At 40.1% G+C, this 12820-nt stretch overlaps 1 protein-coding gene across 1 annotated transcript in view; it reads left to right on the top strand.

Annotated features, from left to right (window-relative positions):
• Window positions 1-11260, top strand: part of SLC4A9 (solute carrier family 4 member 9) — a 369367-nt gene extending 358107 nt beyond the window's left edge. The window contains exon 22 of the mRNA XM_075856371.1: window positions 11158-11260. The gene's annotated coding sequence lies outside the window, so the exon portion shown is untranslated. The remainder of the gene's footprint in view (window positions 1-11157) is intronic.
• Window positions 11261-12820: the final 1560 nt, after the last annotated feature.

Genomic DNA, 12820 nt, shown 5'->3' with positions numbered 1-12820 from the left:
GCCGACTGAGTTGCAAACTAGCAACCAATTTTTACTAAAGAGCCCAAGTTCATTATTCTGTTACAGTTTAATTAACCCTGATTTTGTATCAACTCATTATACAGGACAAAAGATTGTCCAACCACAGGTAAGAACACACCGTCAACATTATTATACCCGTCAGTCGAGTTACGTTGTTTACATCATCCAATGCCCTTGTGGCTTGATCTATGTTGGAGAGAGTGTAGTTCCTGGGTGAACCAACATAAATATACGATAAGGAATCTTAAAGAGGCTCTGTCACCAGATTTTGCAACCCCTATCTGCTATTGCAGCAGATAGGCGCTGCAATGTAGATTACAGTAACGTTTTTATTTTTAAAAAACGAGCATTTTTGGCCAAGTTATGACCATTTTTGTAGTTATGCAAATGAGGCTTGCAAAAGTCCAAGTGGGTGTGTTTAAAAGTAAAAGTCCAAGTGGGCGTGTATTATGTGCGTACATCGGGGCGTTTTTAATACTTTTACTAGCTGGGCGCTCTGATGAGAACTATCATCCACTTCTCTTCAGAACGCCCAGCTTCTGCCAGATCACGCTGTGACGTCACTCACAGGTCCTGCATCGTGTCAGACGAGCGAGGACACATCGGCACCAGAGGCTACAGTTGATTCTGCAGCAGCATCAGCGTTTGCAGGCAAGTAGCTACATCGACTTACCTGCTAACGCCGATGCTGCTGCAGAATCAACTGTAGCCTCTGGTGCCGATGTGTCCTCGCTCGTCTGACACGATGCAGGACCTGTGAGTGACGTCACAGCGTGATCTGGCAGAAGCTGGGCGTTCTGAAGAGAAGTGGATGATACTTCTCATCAGAACGCCCAGCTAGTAAAAGTATTAAAAACGCCCCGATGTACGCACATAATACACGCCCACTTGGACTTTTACTTTTAAACACACCCACTTGGACTTTTGCAAGCCTCATTTGCATAACTACAAAAATGGTCATAACTTGGCCAAAAATGCTCGTTTTTTAAAAATAAAAACGTTACTGTAATCTACATTGCAGCGCCTATCTGCTGCAATAGCAGATAGGGGTTGCAAAATCTGGTGACAGAGCCTCTTTAAAGGCATGGTGTCGCCCGAAAAACATGTTTTTTTTTTAAAATTTAAACATTTAGTGTGTGGGTGATTAAACATTGTTCAAATTTTTTTTATTTTTTTCGCGAGTCAGGAAATATTATAAATTTTTTCAAATTTATAATACTACCCATTTTTGGTCACTAGATGGAGCTAGTTCCCAAAATTGCAGCATTGCAACATTGGGTTAAAAGCTCTCGCTCTAGTGAGCTCTCAGCATCCCCCCCTCCTTTATCCTGGCAAGTGCCGGGATAAACGAGGGGTTTGAAAGGTTTAACCTCCTACACTGTGTGTCGCCATTTTTTGAGGTAACCCACAGTGTAGTAGGTTTACATACAGTAGTAAACACACACAAACACTAACATACATTGAAATCGCTTACCTGCTCCTGCCGCCGCGGCTCCCTCCGGCCCGTCCGCTCCCTTTGCTGCCGCTGTTCCATGTGCACAAGTCCGGAAGCCGCGACCGGAAGTAGTAATATTACAGTCCGGCCGCGACTTCCGGTCCACAGGAAAATGGCGCCGGACGGCGCCAATTTCGAATAGGACTGTGTGGGAGCGGCGCATGCGCAGTTCCCACACAGACGCCGTACACGGACGTGAATGGGACGGGAGCCGTTCACAGTCCCTATGGGACTGTGGCTGCCGTACTCCATGTCTGTGTGTGTCGTTAATCGACACACACAGAAATGGAACAAAAAATGGCAGCCCCCATAGGGAAGAAAAAGTGTAAAAATAAGAAACAGTAAAACACAAACACACAAATGAATATAAACGTTTTTATTACAGCACTAACATCTTTAACATATAAAAAAATTATTTGCCATGACACTGTTCCTTTAAGAACGATTTGCCAATCCCAAGCCACTTTATCAAGTCTAAACATAATGTTTCACAATTGCGCTTTACGCCTCATGCACACGACCGAGTGTGCTGCTCGAGTCCCGTCAGTGATCCGAGGGCATGTTCTATCTTTCCTCGGATCGGAGACTCGGACCATTTTTCACGGACCCGATTCACCCGCTTAAGTGAATGGGTCCATGATGACTATCGGGTGCCACTCGGATGCCGTCAAAAACAGCCCGAGTGGCACAACGGTCGTGTGCATGAGGCATTAGGATTATAAATGGAGTGCCCCCTATGAGAAGAGGTAGAGATAGAGTTAAAGCCCTTAAAAAACTGGAACTCAAATGGATCTTTGAGTTGGATACATTAGAACCAAAAGGTCTAAATAGGGAATTTAGGATGACCGGCATATGTTGATAGTGTGTTCTTACCTGTGGTCCTGGTGACATCATCATTTGAATATCATATTTAAGATTAGGTACCCAACCTTGGGTTGTATTTTTTCATTATATTTGTTTATTTTTATCTTTATAGATTTTTATAGAGAATTATGCACTGAAAGAGCACTATGGACATTCTTAGAATCTGCTACATTATTGAACCTTTATTACTGGAATCATTTTTTAAATCTCGCCTTCTCCACATCTGCATGACAGTCATCAACATCTTTGCAGTATTTTTTTTATATATGACTGGCTTGGCCTTTATTTTTATTTGGGATTTTTGCATTAATAATCACGATACGGATCGCTGGCTGTTTGGATATTGGTACTTTTCTATTTCCAATTATGACTAAATTGACATAGTTGTACTGTATATAGAACTGAAAAAGTTTTGAGCAACGAAGTAATTCTGAAAATCCTTTAATGACCTTATGAGTCTAATGGGTGTATGTTGGACCGTGTACACACGGCGATAGTATATTTACCAATAAATTTATGGCTAGACTGTGTACCAATACTGCCTACATATGTGAGTAAAATTAAGGTATATTTCCAGACATTGTGATATCCTGACATTAAGCATTACCCCAATTGTTAATACTAATTTAGCTAAATAATCGTCTATGGGAAATATGATTTCTCTTAAATACTATTTGATATGTTGAACGGCTCTGCAGATGTGGGTTGTGTGAGCTTGTGATTCTATATATGTTGTCCTTTGGTTTTATTAGTAAACAGCCCCCTTTATTTTTTGCCTCTCATGATACTGTTTGTTCATGTTCAATTTTGGGTATTCTTTTGTCCCATATCATGAATAGATACAAAATCAGGGTTAATTAAACTGTAACAGAATAATGAACTTGGGATCATTAGAAAAAATTAGTTGCTAGTTTGCAAACCAGTCGGCTCTACTACTCCAGTTTGCAACCCAGCCGGCTTTGCTATTCCAGTATGTGGACTTTAATTACTATTGCGCTCGCGTGGCTATCATTATCATTCTTAACTCCCCTATTCACTCCTGGACGCAGCGTCCCTGGAAATTGGTTAAACATGTGCCCAGCATGGCTTATGGAGTCGGGTTGAATCGTCTGCAGGTTGCTTGTAGCAACCTGACATGCGCATTCATTGATAGGGCACTGTGTTCAATCAATGGATGGAGAGGGGAAGGTATGTATGTCATAACATTACATGATTTAATAGGGAACTAAGGAAGCTTGATCCAGTTACCGGTAGGATGTGAGCATGCGCACTGGACAAGGTCCGACGCCAAGACACATTTTTTTTTCTTGTTACATAATGTAGCGCTTCCTATGAAGACACTAGGCGTTTCACTGTTATTGTGTTTTTATATATTTGTCACGTATACAAATTAGGATTACGTGTGGATTTTTTTACCACTTTATTTATTATACCACTGTGTTGTAAATTAACTAGACACAGGATTTGATGTTATTGAACAGGGATTATAAAAGGTGTGCACCTGATGTATGTATTTTATGCTTGAAAAAGACCCTGTGAGCATTGAAACGTTGCAGGTGATGTATTGGTGAATTAAAGACACATTTTTTCCACTGGAGTGCTGCAGTTTCCTTCTCTTTATTATAATCAGAACCAAGAGTTAACCCCTTAAGGACGCAGCCTAGTTTGGTTCAGAGCCCATTTTTCAAATCTGACATATTTCACTTTATGTGGTAATAACGTCGGAATGCTTAAACCTATCCAAGCGATTCTGAGATTGTTTTCTCATGACACATTGGGCTTCATGTTCGTGGTAAAATTTGGTCGATATATTCAGTGTTTATTGGTGAAAAATTGTAAAATTTAGAGAAAATTTTGAAAAAAATAGCATTTTTCAGAATTTAAATGCATCTGCTTGTAAAACAGACGGTTATACCACCCAAAATAGTTACTAGTTCACATTTCCCATATGTCTATTTTAGATTGGCATAGTTTTTTGAACATTCTTTTATTTTTCCTGGACGTTACAAGGCTTAGAACATAAACAGCAATTTCTCATATTTTTTAAAAAATTTCAAAAGTCTTTTTTTTAAGGTACCTCTTCAGTCCTGAAGTGGCTTTGAGGGGCCTATGTATTAGAAACCCTTATAAAACACCCCATTTTAAAAACTAGACCCCTCAAAGTATTCAAAACAGCATTTAGAAAGTTTATTAACCCTTCAGGCATTTCACAGGAATTAAAGCAAAGTGGAGGTGAAATTAGCAAATTTCATTTTTCTTGCTGAATTTCAATTTTATTCAATTTTTTTTCTGTAACAAGGAAGGTTTTACCAGAGAAACACTACTAAATATGTATTGTCCAGATTCTGCAGTTTTTAGAAATGTCCCACATGTGGCTCTACTGCGCTCGTGGAATAAAACACAAGCCCTAGAAGCAAGGAAACACCTAGTGCATTTTGAGGCCTCTTTTTTATTAGAATATATTTTAGGCAGCATGCCAGGTTTAAAAAGGTGTTGAGGTGCCAAAACAGTAGGAATCCCCAATAGTGACCCCATTTTGGAAACTACACCGCTCAAGGAATTCATTTATGGTTGTTGTTACCATTTTGACCGTACAGTTTTTTCACAGCACCTATTTAAATTGGGCTGTGAAATTAAAAAATGACATTTTTTCCAATAAGATGTCATTTGTGATCAAAATTTATTATTTTCACAGGGAACAAAATACCCCATTTTGTTGCCCAATTTGTCCTTAGTGTGGCAATACCCCATTTGTGGTGATAAACTTCCGTTTGGGCCCATGGGAGGGCTCAGAAGGAAAGGAGCGCTATGTGTTTGTTGGAGTCCAGATTAGCTGGATTGGTTTTCGGGTGCCATGTCGCATTTGCAGAGCCCCAGAGGTATCAAAGCAATGTAAACCCACCATAAGTAACCCCATTTTGGAAACTACACCCCTCAAGGTATTCATTTATGGGTAATGTGACCATTTAGACCCTATAGTTTCTTCACAGAACTTATTTGAATTGGGCTGGGAATTTTAAAAAATATATATTTTTTCCAATAATATGTCGTTTTAGCTCAAAAATTCTTATTTTCACAAGAAATAAAATACTCCATTTTGTTACCCAATTTGTCCTGAGTGCGGCAGTACCCCATTTGTGGTGATAAACTGCCGTTTGGGCCCATGGGAGGGCTCAGAAGGAAAGGAGCGCTATTTGTTCTTTGGAGTCCAGATTTTGCTGGATTGGTTTTCGGGTGCCATGTCGCATTTGCAGAGCCCCAGAGGTATCAAAGCAATGGAAACCAACCAGAAATGACCCCATTTTTGAAACTACACCCCTCAAGGAATTCATTTATGGGTGTTGTGACCATTTTGACCCCATAGTTTTTTCACAGAACTTATTTGAATTGGGCTGGGAATTAAAACAAAATTAATTTTTTCCAATAATATGTCGTTTTGGCTGAAAATGTCTTATTTTCACAAGAAACAAAATACCCCATTCTGTTGCGCAATTTGTTCTGAGTGCCGCAATACCCCATTTGTGGTGATAAACTGCGATTTGGTCCCATGGGAGGGCTCAGAAGGAAAGGACCACCATTTGGCCTACTGGGGATTTTCTGGTGCGAAGTCATGTATGCAGAAGCCCCTGAGGTACCAGTACAGTTGAAACCCGCAAGAAGTGACCCCGTTTTAAAAACTACACCCTTAAGGCATTCATCTAGAGGTGTAGTGAGCATTTTGATCGGAGACATACACCCCATAAACTGTAATGTGAGTTCTCCTGGGTACGGCAATACCCTACATGTGGTTGTTATCAGCTGCCTGGGCACACAGCAGGGCCCAGAGGGGAAAGACGAGGGGGGATAAGCTGTGCGGCGTACATCAGGGTAAGTAAAATTGGGGTAAATTATAAACCAAGGGATGTATGATAAATTTTAAAACACTCTTTCATACAGAGCTCTGGTTTTTCGGGACACGTGTCACATTGATATATTGTGTCCTCCCTTATCCCCCTCTTATAGCAGACTTTGCACCTCTTTTGACTTTTTCCCTTCTTGCCAGTTTGGGGAACTTCTCCTGGAAAGTGTTGCCCTGGTACGATGCGTGTGGCCCCTCTTCCAGAAGTACTGGGTGCCCCCCCCTTCTTGGTCCCTAAAGATTAGGTTCTTGATAATCACCTCTTGAAATTCCAGGAAAGTTCCCCTCTGGCCTGCACATCGACATAGCACGTACACATTGTACAAAGCCATCGGTATGATGTGCACGGCCAGCTTCTTATACCACACTGCATGGCGCTGTAGGGCTTCAGGACTTGATCTGACAAGTCCACCCCTCCCATGTACCTATTGTAGTCCAGGATGCAGTCTGGTTTGGGGGACTCTGTACTGGTACCTCGTACAGGTACGTGGGTACTGATGTGGCATCTCTCTTGTCTTGTACTTGACACAATATGTTGCTGCTAGATTGTGCCCTGCTCTCACTCCTTCTTGTTTGCCCAAGCAGAGTCTTAGGGAGGCCTCTCAGATTTTTTTCTAGCAATGCCGCAGGACTTCTGGAAGCGAGGCACTTGAAGAGTGGGAGGCTGGTATAAAAATTATCCAGGTAGAGGTGGTGACCCTGGTCAAGCAGTGGGTGCACCAAATCCCACACAATTTTTGCATTAACTCCCAGTAAGGGGGGGCATTCTGGGGGCTGAATACGGCTGTCCTTCCCTTCATATATCCTAAACCTGTAGGTATAGCCTGATGCACTCTCGCACAGCTTATACATCTTCACGCCATACCTTGCCCTCTTACCCGGCAGGTACTCGCGGAATTGAACCTTCCCTTTAAAATGTACCAAGGACTCATCAATAGAAATACACTTCTCGGGGGTGTATGCTTGGAAAAACCGGGCACTGAAACGGTCTAATAGGGGTCTCCGTTTATACAAACGATCAAAACTGGGGTCATCTCGGGGTGGGCACAGCTCATTATCAGTATAATGTAAGAAGCGAAGTATTGCCTAATTAATTTATTTTTTTAGGTTACCGTTAAGTTCTGAAGTTGCTTTGAGGGGCCTATATATTAGAAACCCCTATCAAACACCCCATTTTAGAAACTAGACCCCTCAAAGTATTCACAACCGCATTTAGAAAGTTTATGAACCCTTTAGGTGTTTCACAGAAATTTAGAGCAAAGTAGAGGTGAAATTTACATTTTTTTTTTTGTCAGAAAATCCTCTTTATACCATTTTTTTTATAACACAAAAAGTTTTATCAGAGAAACGCAACTTAATACTTATTGCCCAGATTCTGCAGTTTTGAGATATATCGCACATGTGGCCCTAGTGCGGTAATGGACTGAAGCACCGGCCTCAGAAGCAAAGGCGCACCCTGTGGATTTTGAGGCCTCTTTTTTATTAGGCACCATGTCCGGTTTGAAGAGGTCTTGTGGTGCCAAAACAGTGGAAACCCCCCAAAAGTTACCCCATTTTGGAAACTAGACCCCTTGAGAAATTCATTGTAGTTTTCATGTCATGCATGCTGCTTTTTGATCAGTTTTTATTCTATTTTTAGGTGGCGTGGTGACTAAAAAAACAGCAATTCTACTATTGTTTTTTTATTCTATTTTTTTACAGCGTTCACCGTGCGCTATAAATGACATATTCACTTTATTCTGCGGGGCGATACGATTACAGCGATACCAGATGTTTATAGTTTTTTTTATGTCTTATGGCGTTTGCACAATAAAATACGTTTTGTAAAAAATCATTCACTTTTTGTGTTTCCATATTCTAAGAGCCAGAACTTTTTTATTTTTCCATCAAGAAAGCCGTGCGAGGACTTATTTTTTGCGTAACGAACTGTAGTTTCTATCAGTACCATTTTTAGGTTCATGCGACTTTTTGATCTCTTTTTATTCCATTTTTTGGGAGGTGAAGTGACCAAACAATTGTGATTCTGGTACAGTTTATTATTATTTTCTTTTACGGCGTTCACCGTGCGGGATAAATAACTAAATAATTTTGTAGTTCAGGCCGTTACGGACGCGGTGATACCAATTTTGTTTAGTTTATTTGTTTGTTTATATATTTTTTATTAATAATAAAGGACTGATAAGGGAAAAGGGGGGATTTTTACTTTTATTACTTTTAAATCTTTTATTTTCTTATTTTTACACATCTTTTTTTTTACTTTATTACTTTGTCCCATTAGGGGACTTGAGGGCAGGAGGCCCTGATCGCTATTCTAATGTGTAGTGCAGTGTATTAGAGCTGTCAGCTACTCACTGACAGCAAGCATAGTGGGTCCTGACTTCTTCAGGACCCACTAGGCTTCCGTCGATGGCATAGCCGGACGCCATTGTTTGGTGTCCGGTTGCCATAGTCACCATCGCCAACCGCTATCGCATAGCAGGCTGGCGATTGTAGCTTAACCCCTAAAAAGCCGTGATTGCTATTGAACACAACTTTTCAGGGGTTAATCAGCGGGGACACAGCGATCGGCCCCGCTGTAGGAGCTGTGACAGCTGCTGTACGAGACAGCAGCTGTCACAGCTCCTGTATGTGTCGGGAGGACGGCCGAAATGGCCGTTACTCCCGAGACGTACTATTAGGTCATGGAGCGCAAACGCTATGGTTACCATGACCTAATAGTACGTCCAGGAGCGGGAAGGGGTTAAGGATTTACTTGAGCACGATATAATACTTGCAATTAATAATGTGGACACGGCTAGTGAGGGGAAGTTCAACATATGGAACCCTGAAAAGAAAATGGAAAGAAGATTGATCAAAGTAAATTAAGATTAGAGTCACCCCAACTTATAGAGATCGTTGAGTTAACTGCAGTCCAGTGGGTCCAGTGCAAGGTAACTAGAACTTAAGCAATCATTCCATGTACATCAGCAGCATCAGCAAATAAGCGTGGTTTCAGCCCTGGTCTAGGATCAGCGGCCCCCTCCGTGATCCGTAGCAACAGTAGAGATGGAAGATTCCAGTCAGGTACTGGAACAGTTGGGGAATTCTAAAATTGTGAATGCTTTCGCAATGTCTTGTAGGGTTATCATGTGAAATGTGTATCCATTCTTTCAGTGTATGATATGGAATGGTTGGCCCCGGTGAACGAAGCCCTACTGCTATGATTTTTGTCTAAAAGAGGTTTCACCTATATGCCCATTTGGAGGGTCAGTGTTTATACATCAGAGTGATATCTGAGCTATTGAATGATATTCGTCCCTTTTGCCAAAGCTTTTTGTATGATATCGTCCTTTTGTTTATAAAAGTGAACTCTGCAAAGCACATTTCTTAGACAATTTGGGTCTCATGAAGTTTATAAAAAATGCCGATAAATGTTTCCTTCAAGTCCTCAGGCAGTTCATCCTCAGAATAACTGAGTATTTTCAGGATATTGTGGCCTCCACATCATCCAGATGTAGGGCAAAGTCACGCTTTTGTGAGGCATGTGTGTGCATTGTAGCAGAAAGGTTCAGTAGATCCTTAGAAAGGGTAAAATGATCTTATTCTTATTTTCAACGGTCTGCAGAGCTTGAGTCTGCTTCTTCTCTAAGCACACCATATGCACAAACACATCAGCCCATGTAGGAAGAGCCCTGACCATATCCCATAGGTCAGTCAGCATGTGTGATTCAGGCTGGGCTGGGAGGAAGCCGGAGAGCATTGGAGGTGTCAGTGTGGCCCTGAGGGTATGTTCACACAGCTAAACGGCTGAAGAATCGGAAACAGAACTTAATACAAAAATACAGCATTCTGTTTCGATGGGCCGTTTTTTTACACAGCCGTTTCTAAAAACGGCTGCGTAAAAAAAAGCCAGCGAAAAAGAAGTGCATGTCACATCTTGAGCCGTTTTTGGAGCTGTTTTTCATTGACTCTATATAAAAAAAAAACAGCTCCAAAATCGGCCATAAAAAACGCTGCGAAAAATGTGAGTTTGCTTAAAAAACGTCTGAAAATCAGGAGCTGGTTTCCCTTGAAAAGAAGTGCTAAATAATTTGACTCAAAATCTGCTCTGAGGGGACTGCTGTGGCCTGACACCATGAAGGGTGCAACCGTCGGCCGAGTTGCAGCCACTATTGACTGCAGCATCTAAGGAGTTATACAGCTGGGATAAGAAGGATCACATAATAAAATATGATTTTTTACATTTTTCTTTCCATGTAGCTGTGGCTTTTTTTTATTTTATGGTTTTCATTGGCACCATATTGTGGTACATACAACTTATTGATGAACTTTTATATATTAAAAGTAATTCTGCCATTGTTGTTTGGGACTTTTATTTGTTTGTGTCTTTCACCGTGCTGCATAAATAACATGTTACATATATTTCACTGGGTAGATACCAATGGGAATTTATTAGTTACAACGTAACCTTCAATATGAGATTTGTTGTAACTAATAAATTCCCATTGATATCTACCCAGTGAAATATATGTAACACATCATCCAAGGGAAAACCACCAAGACTCATCTACCATTGAACAGTGAATAATAAATAACATGTTAACTGTATTCCAAAGTTGTAACGATTGTGGCGATAGCCAATATGTGTTGTATTTTAATTTTTGTACACTTTTGCGCAATAAAATATTTATTTTGGACAATGAACACTTAAAAGGGGAACCCTTCCCTAAATCATATCCTAGGAAATGCCATTACTTTATAAAATAAAAATAAAATAAAAATTGAAGAACCTAATAACCAAGACTACATGTAAAATTCTCAAATATTGACTGTTATTTATAATGTAAATTGCGTACATAATGTACATAATCACATATTTATTTACATTCATTTTTTTCAGAGGAAGAAAGAAAGCTGCCTTACACATCGAAATTTTGGGCTTTTTATAATAATAATATAAATGCATTGAGACTTCTTTTTATTATTATATTAACTTATTTGACAATGACAACAAGAATTGTTCATCATATGTTAAAAATTATATAACCAGGCATTTTGTTGCAAGTATTTATTTTGGCTATATGATCATAGTATTATTATTCAATCCAAATTCCAGTTTTTCCAATAAAGAAAAAAAAAGAAAGAAACAATAGTGTCCCTCAGAAGTATTCTTTATGTTTATTTTTAAAGGTATTACCAAGATTAAAGCATCACTCCAGACTCTCCTTTTCAGACCATCGTAATTCAGGCACCTATTTTATGGCTGCAAATCATGAACAAATGCTGGACTAATAGAATCTATGATGTTGTTAGTTCGAATGATTAGATGCTGGGTAGGATAATGTGAGTACATTATCTGTGAAACTGGCCAAGGCCTTTTTTGTCTCAGCATAGGGGCTTGTATCCTCTGGAGATTGAACCTTTTTTTCTCCAGACCGAAAATTGGGCTATTCATATATTTATACAAGTTAATCATGACCCCCTTAGTTGTCTCTTTTCAAGGCTAAATAGGTTTAATTCCTTTAATCTTTCCTCATAACTTAGATTCTCCATGCCCCTTATTAGTTTAGTTGCTCTTATTTGTATTTTTTCTAACTCCAGGTATCCTTTCCATGAACTGGAGCCCAGAAGTGAACTGCATATTCTAGATGAGTCCTCACTAATGGTTTGTAATGTGGTAATATTACATCCCTGTCCCGCGAGTCCATGCCTCTTTTAATACACGACAATATCTTGCTGGCCTTTGAAGCAGCTGATTGACATTGCATAATGTTATTTAGTCTATGAGCTACAAGTACACCCAGATCCTTCTCAACAAGTGACTCTCCTAGTTTAACTCCCGCTAGGACATAGGATGCATGCAGATTATTTGTACGCAGATGCATAACTTTACATGTATCCACATTAAACCTCATTTGCAGTGGATGTCAAAACATTCAGTGTGTCCAAATCGGCATGTAATTTATGAACATCTTCCATAGACTGAACAATACTACATAGCTTGGTGTTATTTGCAAAAGTAGAAACAGTACTATTAATCCCATCCTCTATATCAGAGTTTCCCACCCCTACAAAAAATTGTTTACAAAAAGACAAATAACGGCTATAAACAATTCCTGAAGGAACTTTGAGGCAGATTTTGAATTGACAGTGTTTGACGCTTATTTTTTTTCCCGTGTTTTTTGGCCGTATTTTTTTTTTAAGCTGTTGAAGCTAATAAAAAAAAACGCAGGAAAAACAGCACTCCAAACGAGCGCCACAGGTTTTTTCTGCCTCCTATTTACTTCAGTGGGAGGTCAGAGGCTCGAAGACCATCAGCCCCACTCACAGTAAAATGACCATCAGCCGCCTACTCCCAGTAAAATGACCATCAGCCGCCCATTCACAGAAAAATTACCATCAGCCCCCACTCACAGTAAAATGACCATGAGCTGCCCCAGTATAGTGACCATCACAGATAGAAGCTTATTCCTTCTCCAGCAGTAAGCACACTATAATGCCTCTACAATCACATCATAAAGATGTGATTGTAACGGCACAAAATTGTTCTTACTGCTGGAGAA

Source organism: Rhinoderma darwinii, chromosome 3 (genome assembly GCF_050947455.1).
Source record: "Rhinoderma darwinii isolate aRhiDar2 chromosome 3, aRhiDar2.hap1, whole genome shotgun sequence".
Classification (NCBI taxonomy): domain Eukaryota; kingdom Metazoa; phylum Chordata; class Amphibia; order Anura; family Rhinodermatidae; genus Rhinoderma; species Rhinoderma darwinii.
Note: the sequence above shows the minus strand (reverse complement) of the source record. Positions and strands in the feature narration are given on the sequence as shown.